At 44.8% G+C, this 14,460-nt stretch overlaps 8 non-coding genes across 8 annotated transcripts; all 8 read left to right on the top strand.

Annotated features, from left to right (window-relative positions):
- Positions 1–1,223: 1,223 nt before the first annotated feature.
- On the top strand, positions 1,224–1,295 carry TRNAG-CCC (transfer RNA glycine (anticodon CCC)). The gene has a single exon. It is a non-coding gene; the product is annotated as a tRNA-Gly (tRNA).
- Positions 1,296–2,811: 1,516 nt separating this feature from the next.
- On the top strand, positions 2,812–2,883 carry TRNAG-CCC (transfer RNA glycine (anticodon CCC)). The gene has a single exon. It is a non-coding gene; the product is annotated as a tRNA-Gly (tRNA).
- A 3,116-nt stretch (positions 2,884–5,999) lies between these two features.
- On the top strand, positions 6,000–6,071 carry TRNAG-CCC (transfer RNA glycine (anticodon CCC)). The gene has a single exon. It is a non-coding gene; the product is annotated as a tRNA-Gly (tRNA).
- Positions 6,072–7,587: 1,516 nt separating this feature from the next.
- Positions 7,588–7,659, top strand: TRNAG-CCC (transfer RNA glycine (anticodon CCC)). The gene has a single exon. It is a non-coding gene; the product is annotated as a tRNA-Gly (tRNA).
- A 1,527-nt stretch (positions 7,660–9,186) lies between these two features.
- Positions 9,187–9,258, top strand: TRNAG-CCC (transfer RNA glycine (anticodon CCC)). Its single transcript has one exon. It is a non-coding gene; the product is annotated as a tRNA-Gly (tRNA).
- Positions 9,259–10,785: 1,527 nt separating this feature from the next.
- TRNAG-CCC (transfer RNA glycine (anticodon CCC)) lies at positions 10,786–10,857 on the top strand. Its single transcript has one exon. It is a non-coding gene; the product is annotated as a tRNA-Gly (tRNA).
- Positions 10,858–12,374: 1,517 nt separating this feature from the next.
- Positions 12,375–12,446, top strand: TRNAG-CCC (transfer RNA glycine (anticodon CCC)). The gene has a single exon. It is a non-coding gene; the product is annotated as a tRNA-Gly (tRNA).
- A 1,516-nt stretch (positions 12,447–13,962) lies between these two features.
- On the top strand, positions 13,963–14,034 carry TRNAG-CCC (transfer RNA glycine (anticodon CCC)). The gene has a single exon. It is a non-coding gene; the product is annotated as a tRNA-Gly (tRNA).
- The last annotated feature ends 426 nt before the right edge of the window (positions 14,035–14,460 follow it).

Below are 14,460 nucleotides of genomic sequence, written 5' to 3'. Positions count from 1 at the left end.
ATCTAGCATGTGAATAAAAGTAGGCAAGATCCACCGATGAATCTGGCAAAAGTCCCCAACGATTTTGTGCACACTTGTTCTCTCACCTGAATGCAGCGCCACCTTGTAGCCATCGGATGTAACTGCAGCTCACAAAATGTTATATCAGAGAGCAAGTTGAGAGGACTCCAAGAGGAAGATGTCCATGGAAAGAGCCTCTCACGACAGCAGGAAGGTTGGATATTTCAAGATGGCAACATTTCCTGTCCAATGTCCTCACGTCCCGAACGCTCCCAAACGCTCAAAAGCCTCACACCGGGCAAGCCCTCACCGGGTAGATCTCTGGCTCCCAGTTAAAATCAAATCCTGAGCATGCTAGCGCTAGGATCAAAGAGAGAGGAGAGGGTTAGAGAGCTGCTATCTTGGTAAAGGCCTGAAACTGCTAGTTCCCAAGAGGGTCTGCACTTTCAGTTATGACTAACTGTGAGACGAGAAGATGAAGATTTTCTGCACCCAGCATACATTGCAGCATGCTTAGGCAAATGAGGAGCGAGACCCACCAATCCCTCGCCACTTCGCTGAAAGCTCCTCCTCTGCATAAAGAGAACACTTTTACAAGGGAGCAGAGTGGCGCAGCGGAAGCGTGCTGGGCCCATAACCCAGAGGTCGATGGATCGAAACCATCCTCTGCTATAATATTTCTTGTTTTTTCTTCTGAGGACCAATCTGTCATTTCCACGCTACCAGCAAGGAAAAGCGCAGGCTTGTGCTAGCTATGTGAGAAAAGACTTCTCAACTATCTGTCTCTGCTGAAATACAAGAGAGTGATCGCCAAAGGATCAACCCCATACTTTGAAAGTAAAGATACCCAATTATAAGCATAAATGACTGGTGGGACCGTCACACGTTTTTCTGGGCATGCTTTGAATGTCATTCTTGCCTTTTCGTTCTGCTCTTATCATTCTCCTGGGCATTTCATGGAAGGCACTCTCTTTCTCTTCGCTGCTTTGCTTCCAAAGCTGCCTAAATATGTTCATTTCCACTATTTGTACTACTGCTTTCCATTTCTTCTCTTCTGCACAGATTTGGCCTTGGTTTCAATCCCCAGTTCCTTACCCGCTACAAGAAACTTTCTACTGCTTTTCATGTTGGTATCTAAACCAAATGCACCATTGAAACTGGTGCAAGATAGTCATTGAACTCGGGGTTGTAATATTTAGAACCGAGAGCAACCACATCATAGGGCGTTGGTGGTATAGTGGTGAGCATAGCTGCTTCCCAAGCAGTTGACCCGGGTTCGATTCCCGGCCAATGCAGTGCAAATTTTTATATGTTCTCCAAGCAGGATTTGTTTTAATGCAACATGTCACAAAACGGAAATATCATGAACAGATTAATCAGACGTTAAATTAAAAAAAAAATGAAATACTTAGGCAGGCATCTCGATCGCCCCATCTGCTACATTCATTGTCCTATTAGATGCTATTTTCCAAAAAGCAGAGTCACCACTCACATGTGCTGGTAATAAATATGTTGCGGGCGGTAGACAATGAAAGGGCTGAACCCCGACCAGACATTCTAACTCTAGCATCTCTATATTAAAAAGCATTTCTAGGCAATATCTAGCATGTGAATAAAAGTAGGCAAGATCCACCGATGAATCTGGCAAAAGTCCCCAACGATTTTGTGCACACTTGTTCTCTCACCTGAATGCAGCGCCATCTTGTAGCCATCGGATGTAACTGCAGCTCACAAAATGTTATATCAGAGAGCAAGTTGAGAGGACTCCAAGAGGCAGATGTCCATGGAAAGAGCCTCTCACGACAGCAGGAAGGTTGGATATTTCAAGATGGCAACATTTCCTGTCCAACGTCCTCACGTCCCGAACGCTCCCAAACGCTCAAAAGCCTCGCCCTCACCGGGTAGATCTCTGGCTCCCAGTTAAAATCAAATCCTGAGCATGCTAGCGCTACGATCAAAGAGAGAGGAGAGGGTTAGAGAGCTGCTATCTTGGTAAAGGCCTGAAACTGCTAGTTCCCAAGAGGGTCTGCACTTTCAGTTATGACTAACTGTGAGACGAGAAGATGAAGATTTTCTGCACCCAGCATACATTGCAGCATGCTTAGGCAAATGAGGAGCGAGACCCACCAATCCCTCGCCACTTCGCTGAAAGCTCCTCCTCTGCATAAAGAGAACACTTTTACAAGGGAGCAGAGTGGCGCAGCGGAAGCGTGCTGGGCCCATAACCCAGAGGTCGATGGATCGAAACCATCCTCTGCTATAATATTTCTTGTTTTTTCTTCTGAGGACCAATCTGTCATTTCCACGCTACCAGCAAGGAAAAGCGCAGGCTTGTGCTAGCTATGTGAGAAAAGACTTCTCAACTATCTGTCTCTGCTGAAATACAAGAGAGTGATCGCCAAAGGATCAACCCCATACTTTGAAAGTAAAGATACCCAATTATAAGCATAAATGACTGGTGGGACCGTCACACGTTTTTCTGGGCATGCTTTGAATGTCATTCTTGCCTTTTCGTTCTGCTCTTATCATTCTCCTGGGCATTTCATGGAAGGCACTCTCTTTCTCTTCGCTGCTTTGCTTCCAAAGCTGCCTAAATATGTTCATTTCCACTATTTGTACTACTGCTTTCCATTTCTTCTCTTCTGCACAGATTTGGCCTTGGTTTCAATCCCCAGTTCCTTACCCTCTACAAGAAACTTTCTACTGCTTTTCATGTTGGTATCTAAACCAAATGCACCATTGAAACTGGTGCAAGATAGTCATTGAACTCGGGGTTGTAATATTTAGAACCGAGAGCAACCACATCATAGGGCGTTGGTGGTATAGTGGTGAGCATAGCTGCTTCCCAAGCAGTTGACCCGGGTTCGATTCCCGGCCAATGCAGTGCAAATTTTTATATGTTCTCCAAGCAGGATTTGTTTTAATGCAACATGTCACAAAACGGAAATATCATGAACAGATTAATCAGACGTTAAATTAAAAAAAAAATGAAATACTTAGGCAGGCATCTCGATCGCCCCATCTGCTACATTCATTGTCCTATTAGATGCTATTTTCCAAAAAGCAGAGTCACCACTCACATGTGCTGGTAATAAATATGTTGCGGGCGGTAGACAATGAAAGGGCTGAACCCCGACCAGACATTCTAACTCTAGCATCTCTATATTAAAAAGCATTTCTAGGCAATATCTAGCATGTGAATAAAAGTAGGCAAGATCCACCGATGAATCTGGCAAAAGTCCCCAACGATTTTGTGCACACTTGTTCTCTCACCTGAATGCAGCGCCATCTTGTAGCCATCGGATGTAACTGCAGCTCACAAAATGTTATATCAGAGAGCAAGTTGAGAGGACTCCAAGAGGCAGATGTCCATGGAAAGAGCCTTTCACGACAGCAGGAAGGTTGAATATTTCAAGATGGCAACATTTCCTGTCCAACGTCCTCACTTCCCGAACGCTCCCAAACGCTCAAAAGCCTCACACCGGGCAAGCCCTCACCGGGTAGATCTCTGGCTCCCAGTTAAAATCAAATCCTGAGCATGCTAGCGCTACGATCAAAGAGAGAGGAGAGGGTTAGAGAGCTGCTATCTTGGTAAAGGCCTGAAACTGCTAGTTCCCAAGAGGGTCTGCACTTTCAGTTATGACTGACTGTGAGACGAGAAGATGAAGATTTTCTGCACCCAGCATACATTGCAGCATGCTTAGGCAAATGAGGAGCGAGACCCACCAATCCCTCGCCACTTCGCTGAAAGCTCCTCCTCTGCATAAAGAGAACACTTTTACAAGGGAGCAGAGTGGCGCAGCGGAAGCGTGCTGGGCCCATAACCCAGAGGTCGATGGATCGAAACCATCCTCTGCTATAATATTTCTTGTTTTTTCTTCTGAGAACCAATCTGTCATTTCCACGCTACCAGCAAGGAAAAGCGCAGGCTTGTGCTAGCTATGTGAGAAAAGACTTCTCAACTATCTGTCTCTGCTGAAATACAAGAGAGTGATCGCCAAAGGATCAACCCCATACTTTGAAAGTAAAGATACCCAATTATAAGCATAAATGACTGGTGGGACCGTCACACGTTTTTCTGGGCATGCTTTGAATGTCATTCTTGCCTTTTCGTTCTGCTCTTATCATTCTCCTGGGCATTTCATGGAAGGCACTCTCTTTCTCTTCGCTGCTTTGCTTCCAATGCTGCCTAAATATGTTCATTTCCACTATTTGTACTACTGCTTTCCATTTCTTCTCTTCTGCACAGATTTGGCCTTGGTTTCAATCCCCAGTTCCTTACCCTCTACAAGAAACTTTCTACTGCTTTTCATGTTGGTATCTAAACCAAATGCACCATTGAAACTGGTGCAAGATAGTCATTGAACTCGGGGTTGTAATCTTTAGAACCGAGAGCAACCACATCATAGGGCGTTGGTGGTATAGTGGTGAGCATAGCTGCTTCCCAAGCAGTTGACCCAGGTTCGATTCCCGGCCAATGCAGTGCCAATTTTTATATGTTCTCCAAGCAGGATTTGTTTTAATGCAACATGTCACAAAACGGAAATATCATGAACAGATTAATCAGACGTTAAATTTAAAAAAAAATGAAATACTTAGGCAGGCATCTCGATCGCCCCATCTGCTACATTCATTGTCCTATTAGATGCTATTTTCCAAAAAGCAGAGTCACCACTTACATGTGCTGGTAATAAATATGTTGCGGGCGGTAGACAATGAAAGGGCTGAACCCCGACCAGACATTCTAACTCTAGCATCTCTATATTAAAAAGCATTTCTAGGCAATATCTAGCATGTGAATAAAAGTAGGCAAGATCCACCAATGAATCATGGCAAAAGGCCCCAACGATTTTGTGCACACTTGTTCTCTCACCTGAATGCAGCGCCACCTTGTAGCCATCGGATGTAACTGCAGCTCACAAAATGTTATATCAGAGAGCAATTTGAGAGGACTCCAAGAGGCAGATGTCCATGGAAAGAGCCTCTCAGGACAGCAGGAAGGTTGGATATTTCAAGATGGCAACATTTCCTCTCCAACGTCCTCACGTCCCGAACGCTCCCAAACGCTCAAAAGCCTCGCCCTCACCGGGTAGATCTCTGGCTCCCAGTTAAAATCAAATCCTGAGCATGCTAGCGCTAGGATCAAAGAGAGAGGAGAGGGTTAGAGAGCTGCTATCTTGGTAAAGGCCTGAAACTGCTAGTTCCCAAGAGGGTCTGCACTTTCAGTTATGACTGACTGTGAGACGAGAAGATGAAGATTTTCTGCACCCAGCATACATTGCAGCATGCTTAGGCAAATGAGGAGCGAGACCCACCAATCCCTCGCCACTTCGCTGAAAGCTCCTCCTCTGCATAAAGAGAACACTTTTACAAGGGAGCACAGTGGCGCAGTGGAAGCGTGCTGGGCCCATAACCCAGAGGTCGATGGATCGAAACCATCCTCTGCTATAATATTTCTTGTTTTTTCTTCTGAGGACCAATCTGTCATTTCCACGCTACCAGCAAGGAAAAGCGCAGGCTTGTGCTAGCTATGTGAGAAAAGACTTCTCAACTATCTGTCTCTGCTGAAATACAAGAGAGTGATCGCCAAAGGATCAACCCCATACTTTGAAAGTAAAGATACCCAATTATAAGCATAAATGACTGGTGGGACCGTCACACGTTTTTCTGGGCATGCTTTGAATGTCATTCTTGCCTTTTCGTTCTGCTCTTATCATTCTCCTGGGCATTTCATGGAAGGCACTCTCTTTCTCTTCGCTGCTTTGCTTCCAATGCTGCCTAAATATGTTCATTTCCACTATTTGTACTACTGCTTTCCATTTCTTCTCTTCTGCACAGATTTGGCCTTGGTTTCAATCCCCAGTTCCTTACCCTCTACAAGAAACTTTCTACTGCTTTTCATGTTGGTATCTAAACCAAATGCACCATTGAAACTGGTGCAAGATAGTCATTGAACTCGGGGTTGTAATCTTTAGAACCGAGAGCAACCACATCATAGGGCGTTGGTGGTATAGTGGTGAGCATAGCTGCTTCCCAAGCAGTTGACCCGGGTTCGATTCCCGGCCAATGCAGTGCAAATTTTTATATGTTCTCCAAGCAGGATTTGTTTTAATGCAACATGTCACAAAACGGAAATATCATGAACAGATTAATCAGACGTTAAATTAAAAAAAAAATGAAATAATTAGGCAGGCATCTCGATCGCCCCATCTGCTACATTCATTGTCCTATTAGATGCTATTTTCCAAAAAGCAGAGTCACCACTCACATGTGCTGGTAATAAATATGTTGCGGGCGGTAGACAATGAAAGGGCTGAACCCCGACCAGACATTCTAACTCTAGCATCTCTATATTAAAAAGCATTTCTAGGCAATATCTAGCATGTGAATAAAAGTAGGCAAGATCCACCGATGAATCTGGCAAAAGTCCCCAACGATTTTGTGCACACTTGTTCTCTCACCTGAATGCAGCGCCATCTTGTAGCCATCGGATGTAACTGCAGCTCACAAAATGTTATATCAGAGAGCAAGTTGAGAGGACTCCAAGAGGCAGATGTCCATGGAAAGAGCCTCTCACGACAGCAGGAAGGTTGGATATTTCAAGATGGCAACATTTCCTGTCCAACGTCCTCACGTCCCGAACGCTCCCAAACGCTCAAAAGCCTCGCCCTCACCGGGTAGATCTCTGGCTCCCAGTTAAAATCAAATCCTGAGCATGCTAGCGCTACGATCAAAGAGAGAGGAGAGGGTTAGAGAGCTGCTATCTTGGTAAAGGCCTGAAACTGCTAGTTCCCAAGAGGGTCTGCACTTTCAGTTATGACTGACTGTGAGACGAGAAGATGAAGATTTTCTGCACCCAGCATACATTGCAGCATGCTTAGGCAAATGAGGAGCGAGACCCACCAATCCCTCGCCACTTCGCTGAAAGCTCCTCCTCTGCATAAAGAGAACACTTTTACAAGGGAGCAGAGTGGCGCAGCGGAAGCGTGCTGGGCCCATAACCCAGAGGTCGATGGATCGAAACCATCCTCTGCTATAATATTTCTTGTTTTTTCTTCTGAGGACCAATCTGTCATTTCCACGCTACCAGCAAGGAAAAGCGCAGGCTTGTGCTAGCTATGTGAGAAAAGACTTCTCAACTATCTGTCTCTGCTGAAATACAAGAGAGTGATCGCCAAAGGATCAACCCCATACTTTGAAAGTAAAGATACCCAATTATAAGCATAAATGACTGGTTGCACCGTCACACGTTTTTCTGGGCATGCTTTGAATGTCATTCTTGCCTTTTCGTTCTGCTCTTATCATTCTCCTGGGCATTTAATGGAAGGCACTCTCTTTCTCTTCGCTGCTTTGCTTCCAATGCTGCCTAAATATGTTCATTTCCACTATTTGTACTACTGCTTTCCATTTCTTCTCTTCTGCACAGATTTGGCCTTGGTTTCAATCCCCAGTTCCTTACCCTCTACAAGAAACTTTCTACTGCTTTTCATGTTGGTATCTAAACCAAATGCACCATTGAAACTGGTGCAAGATAGTCATTGAACTCGGGGTTGTAATCTTTAGAACCGAGAGCACCCACATCATAGGGCGTTGGTGGTATAGTGGTGAGCATAGCTGCTTCCCAAGCAGTTGACCCGGGTTCGATTCCCGGCCAATGCAGTGCAAATTTTTATATGTTCTCCAAGCAGGATTTGTTTTAATGCAACATGTCACAAAACGGAAATATCATGAACAGATTAATCAGACGTTAAATTTAAAAAAAAATGAAATACTTAGGCAGGCATCTCGATCGCCCCATCTGCTACATTCATTGTCCTATTAGATGCTATTTTCCAAAAAGCAGAGTCACCACTCACATGTGCTGGTAATAAATATGTTGCGGGCGGTAGACAATGAAAGGGCTGAACCCCGACCAGACATTCTAACTCTAGCATCTCTATATTAAAAAGCATTTCTAGGCAATATCTAGCATGTGAATAAAAGTAGGCAAGATCCACCGATGAATCTGGCAAAAGTCCCCAACGATTTTGTGCACACTTGTTCTCTCACCTGAATGCAGCGCCACCTTGTAGCCATCGGATGTAACTGCAGCTCACAAAATGTTATATCAGAGAGCAAGTTGAGAGGACTCCAAGAGGAAGATGTCCATGGAAAGAGCCTCTCACGACAGCAGGAAGGTTGGATATTTCAAGATGGCAACATTTCCTGTCCAATGTCCTCACGTCCCGAACGCTCCCAAACGCTCAAAAGCCTCACACCGGGCAAGCCCTCACCGGGTAGATCTCTGGCTCCCAGTTAAAATCAAATCCTGAGCATGCTAGCGCTAGGATCAAAGAGAGAGGAGAGGGTTAGAGAGCTGCTATCTTGGTAAAGGCCTGAAACTGCTAGTTCCCAAGAGGGTCTGCACTTTCAGTTATGACTAACTGTGAGACGAGAAGATGAAGATTTTCTGCACCCAGCATACATTGCAGCATGCTTAGGCAAATGAGGAGCGAGACCCACCAATCCCTCGCCACTTCGCTGAAAGCTCCTCCTCTGCATAAAGAGAACACTTTTACAAGGGAGCAGAGTGGCGCAGCGGAAGCGTGCTGGGCCCATAACCCAGAGGTCGATGGATCGAAACCATCCTCTGCTATAATATTTCTTGTTTTTTCTTCTGAGGACCAATCTGTCATTTCCACGCTACCAGCAAGGAAAAGCGCAGGCTTGTGCTAGCTATGTGAGAAAAGACTTCTCAACTATCTGTCTCTGCTGAAATACAAGAGAGTGATCGCCAAAGGATCAACCCCATACTTTGAAAGTAAAGATACCCAATTATAAGCATAAATGACTGGTGGGACCGTCACACGTTTTTCTGGGCATGCTTTGAATGTCATTCTTGCCTTTTCGTTCTGCTCTTATCATTCTCCTGGGCATTTCATGGAAGGCACTCTCTTTCTCTTCGCTGCTTTGCTTCCAAAGCTGCCTAAATATGTTCATTTCCACTATTTGTACTACTGCTTTCCATTTCTTCTCTTCTGCACAGATTTGGCCTTGGTTTCAATCCCCAGTTCCTTACCCGCTACAAGAAACTTTCTACTGCTTTTCATGTTGGTATCTAAACCAAATGCACCATTGAAACTGGTGCAAGATAGTCATTGAACTCGGGGTTGTAATATTTAGAACCGAGAGCAACCACATCATAGGGCGTTGGTGGTATAGTGGTGAGCATAGCTGCTTCCCAAGCAGTTGACCCGGGTTCGATTCCCGGCCAATGCAGTGCAAATTTTTATATGTTCTCCAAGCAGGATTTGTTTTAATGCAACATGTCACAAAACGGAAATATCATGAACAGATTAATCAGACGTTAAATTAAAAAAAAAATGAAATACTTAGGCAGGCATCTCGATCGCCCCATCTGCTACATTCATTGTCCTATTAGATGCTATTTTCCAAAAAGCAGAGTCACCACTCACATGTGCTGGTAATAAATATGTTGCGGGCGGTAGACAATGAAAGGGCTGAACCCCGACCAGACATTCTAACTCTAGCATCTCTATATTAAAAAGCATTTCTAGGCAATATCTAGCATGTGAATAAAAGTAGGCAAGATCCACCGATGAATCTGGCAAAAGTCCCCAACGATTTTGTGCACACTTGTTCTCTCACCTGAATGCAGCGCCATCTTGTAGCCATCGGATGTAACTGCAGCTCACAAAATGTTATATCAGAGAGCAAGTTGAGAGGACTCCAAGAGGCAGATGTCCATGGAAAGAGCCTCTCACGACAGCAGGAAGGTTGGATATTTCAAGATGGCAACATTTCCTGTCCAACGTCCTAACTTCCCGAACGCTCCCAAACGCTCAAAAGCCTCACACCGGGCAAGCCCTCACCGGGTAGATCTCTGGCTCCCAGTTAAAATCAAATCCTGAGCATGCTAGCGCTACGATCAAAGAGAGAGGAGAGGGTTAGAGAGCTGCTATCTTGGTAAAGGCCTGAAACTGCTAGTTCCCAAGAGGGTCTGCACTTTCAGTTATGACTGACTGTGAGACGAGAAGATGAAGATTTTCTGCACCCAGCATACATTGCAGCATGCTTAGGCAAATGAGGAGCGAGACCCACCAATCCCTCGCCACTTCGCTGAAAGCTCCTCCTCTGCATAAAGAGAACACTTTTACAAGGGAGCAGAGTGGCACAGCGGAAGCGTGCTGGGCCCATAACCCAGAGGTCGATGGATCGAAACCATCCTCTGCTATAATATTTCTTGTTTTTTCTTCTGAGAACCAATCTGTCATTTCCACGCTACCAGCAAGGAAAAGCGCAGGCTTGTGCTAGCTATGTGAGAAAAGACTTCTCAACTATCTGTCTCTGCTGAAATACAAGAGAGTGATCGCCAAAGGATCAACCCCATACTTTGAAAGTAAAGATACCCAATTATAAGCATAAATGACTGGTGGGACCGTCACACGTTTTTCTGGGCATGCTTTGAATGTCATTCTTGCCTTTTCGTTCTGCTCTTATCATTCTCCTGGGCATTTCATGGAAGGCACTCTCTTTCTCTTCGCTGCTTTGCTTCCAATGCTGCCTAAATATGTTCATTTCCACTATTTGTACTACTGCTTTCCATTTCTTCTCTTCTGCACAGATTTGGCCTTGGTTTCAATCCCCAGTTCCTTACCCTCTACAAGAAACTTTCTACTGCTTTTCATGTTGGTATCTAAACCAAATGCACCATTGAAACTGGTGCAAGATAGTCATTGAACTCGGGGTTGTAATCTTTAGAACCGAGAGCAACCACATCATAGGGCGTTGGTGGTATAGTGGTGAGCATAGCTGCTTCCCAAGCAGTTGACCCGGGTTCGATTCCCGGCCAATGCAGTGCCAATTTTTATATGTTCTCCAAGCAGGATTTGTTTTAATGCAACATGTCACAAAACGGAAATATCATGAACAGATTAATCAGACGTTAAATTAAAAAAAAAATGAAATACTTAGGCAGGCATCTCGATCGCCCCATCTGCTACATTCATTGTCCTATTAGATGCTATTTTCCAAAAAGCAGAGTCACCACTTACATGTGCTGGTAATAAATATGTTGCGGGCGGTAGACAATGAAAGGGCTGAACCCCGACCAGACATTCTAACTCTAGCATCTCTATATTAAAAAGCATTTCTAGGCAATATCTAGCATGTGAATAAAAGTAGGCAAGATCCACCAATGAATCATGGCAAAAGGCCCCAACGATTTTGTGCACACTTGTTCTCTCACCTGAATGCAGCGCCACCTTGTAGCCATCGGATGTAACTGCAGCTCACAAAATGTTATATCAGAGAGCAATTTGAGAGGACTCCAAGAGGCAGATGTCCATGGAAAGAGCCTCTCAGGACAGCAGGAAGGTTGGATATTTCAAGATGGCAACATTTCCTCTCCAACGTCCTCACGTCCCGAACGCTCCCAAACGCTCAAAAGCCTCGCCCTCACCGGGTAGATCTCTGGCTCCCAGTTAAAATCAAATCCTGAGCATGCTAGCGCTAGGATCAAAGAGAGAGGAGAGGGTTAGAGAGCTGCTATCTTGGTAAAGGCCTGAAACTGCTAGTTCCCAAGAGGGTCTGCACTTTCAGTTATGACTGACTGTGAGACGAGAAGATGAAGATTTTCTGCACCCAGCATACATTGCAGCATGCTTAGGCAAATGAGGAGCGAGACCCACCAATCCCTCGCCACTTCGCTGAAAGCTCCTCCTCTGCATAAAGAGAACACTTTTACAAGGGAGCACAGTGGCGCAGCGGAAGCGTGCTGGGCCCATAACCCAGAGGTCGATGGATCGAAACCATCCTCTGCTATAATATTTCTTGTTTTTTCTTCTGAGGACCAATCTGTCATTTCCACGCTACCAGCAAGGAAAAGCGCAGGCTTGTGCTAGCTATGTGAGAAAAGACTTCTCAACTATCTGTCTCTGCTGAAATACAAGAGAGTGATCGCCAAAGGATCAACCCCATACTTTGAAAGTAAAGATACACAATTATAAGCATAAATGACTGGTGGGACCGTCACACGTTTTTCTGGGCATGCTTTGAATGTCATTCTTGCCTTTTCGTTCTGCTCTTATCATTCTCCTGGGCATTTCATGGAAGGCACTCTCTTTCTCTTCGCTGCTTTGCTTCCAATGCTGCCTAAATATGTTCATTTCCACTATTTGTACTACTGCTTTCCATTTCTTCTCTTCTGCACAGATTTGGCCTTGGTTTCAATCCCCAGTTCCTTACCCTCTACAAGAAACTTTCTACTGCTTTTCATGTTGGTATCTAAACCAAATGCACCATTGAAACTGGTGCAAGATAGTCATTGAACTCGGGGTTGTAATCTTTAGAACCGAGAGCAACCACATCATAGGGCGTTGGTGGTATAGTGGTGAGCATAGCTGCTTCCCAAGCAGTTGACCCGGGTTCGATTCCCGGCCAATGCAGTGCAAATTTTTATATGTTCTCCAAGCAGGATTTGTTTTAATGCAACATGTCACAAAACGGAAATATCATGAACAGATTAATCAGACGTTAAATTAAAAAAAAAATGAAATAATTAGGCAGGCATCTCGATCGCCCCATCTGCTACATTCATTGTCCTATTAGATGCTATTTTCCAAAAAGCAGAGTCACCACTCACATGTGCTGGTAATAAATATGTTGCGGGCGGTAGACAATGAAAGGGCTGAACCCCGACCAGACATTCTAACTCTAGCATCTCTATATTAAAAAGCATTTCTAGGCAATATCTAGCATGTGAATAAAAGTAGGCAAGATCCACCGATGAATCTGGCAAAAGTCCCCAACGATTTTGTGCACACTTGTTCTCTCACCTGAATGCAGCGCCATCTTGTAGCCATCGGATGTAACTGCAGCTCACAAAATGTTATATCAGAGAGCAAGTTGAGAGGACTCCAAGAGGCAGATGTCCATGGAAAGAGCCTCTCACGACAGCAGGAAGGTTGGATATTTCAAGATGGCAACATTTCCTGTCCAACGTCCTCACGTCCCGAACGCTCCCAAACGCTCAAAAGCCTCGCCCTCACCGGGTAGATCTCTGGCTCCCAGTTAAAATCAAATCCTGAGCATGCTAGCGCTACGATCAAAGAGAGAGGAGAGGGTTAGAGAGCTGCTATCTTGGTAAAGGCCTGAAACTGCTAGTTCCCAAGAGGGTCTGCACTTTCAGTTATGACTGACTGTGAGACGAGAAGATGAAGATTTTCTGCACCCAGCATACATTGCAGCATGCTTAGGCAAATGAGGAGCGAGACCCACCAATCCCTCGCCACTTCGCTGAAAGCTCCTCCTCTGCATAAAGAGAACACTTTTACAAGGGAGCAGAGTGGCGCAGCGGAAGCGTGCTGGGCCCATAACCCAGAGGTCGATGGATCGAAACCATCCTCTGCTATAATATTTCTTGTTTTTTCTTCTGAGGACCAATCTGTCATTTCCACGCTACCAGCAAGGAAAAGCGCAGGCTTGTGCTAGCTATGTGAGAAAAGACTTCTCAACTATCTGTCTCTGCTGAAATACAAGAGAGTGATCGCCAAAGGATCAACCCCATACTTTGAAAGTAAAGATACCCAATTATAAGCATAAATGACTGGTTGCACCGTCACACGTTTTTCTGGGCATGCTTTGAATGTCATTCTTGCCTTTTCGTTCTGCTCTTATCATTCTCCTGGGCATTTAATGGAAGGCACTCTCTTTCTCTTCGCTGCTTTGCTTCCAATGCTGCCTAAATATGTTCATTTCCACTATTTGTACTACTGCTTTCCATTTCTTCTCTTCTGCACAGATTTGGCCTTGGTTTCAATCCCCAGTTCCTTACCCTCTACAAGAAACTTTCTACTGCTTTTCATGTTGGTATCTAAACCAAATGCACCATTGAAACTGGTGCAAGATAGTCATTGAACTCGGGGTTGTAATCTTTAGAACCGAGAGCACCCACATCATAGGGCGTTGGTGGTATAGTGGTGAGCATAGCTGCTTCCCAAGCAGTTGACCCGGGTTCGATTCCCGGCCAATGCAGTGCAAATTTTTATATGTTCTCCAAGCAGGATTTGTTTTAATGCAACATGTCACAAAACGGAAATATCATGAACAGATTAATCAGACGTTAAATTAAAAAAAAAAAAATGAAATACTTAGGCAGGCATCTCGATCGCCCCATCTGCTACATTCATTGTCCTATTAGATGCTATTTTCCAAAAAGCAGAGTCACCACTCACATGTGCTGGTAATAAATATGTTGCGGGCGGTAGACAATGAAAGGGCTGAACCCCGACCAGACATTCTAACTCTAGCATCTCTATATTAAAAAGCATTTCTAGGCAATATCTAGCATGTGAATAAAAGTAGGCAAGATCCACCGATGAATCTGGCAAAAGTCCCCAACGATTTTGTGCACACTTGTTCTCTCACCTGAATGCAGCGCCACCTTGTAGCCATCGGATG

Source organism: Triturus cristatus, chromosome 11 (assembly GCF_964204655.1).
Source record: "Triturus cristatus chromosome 11, aTriCri1.1, whole genome shotgun sequence".
Lineage (NCBI taxonomy): Eukaryota > Metazoa > Chordata > Amphibia > Caudata > Salamandridae > Triturus > Triturus cristatus.
Note: the sequence above shows the minus strand (reverse complement) of the source record. Positions and strands in the feature narration are given on the sequence as shown.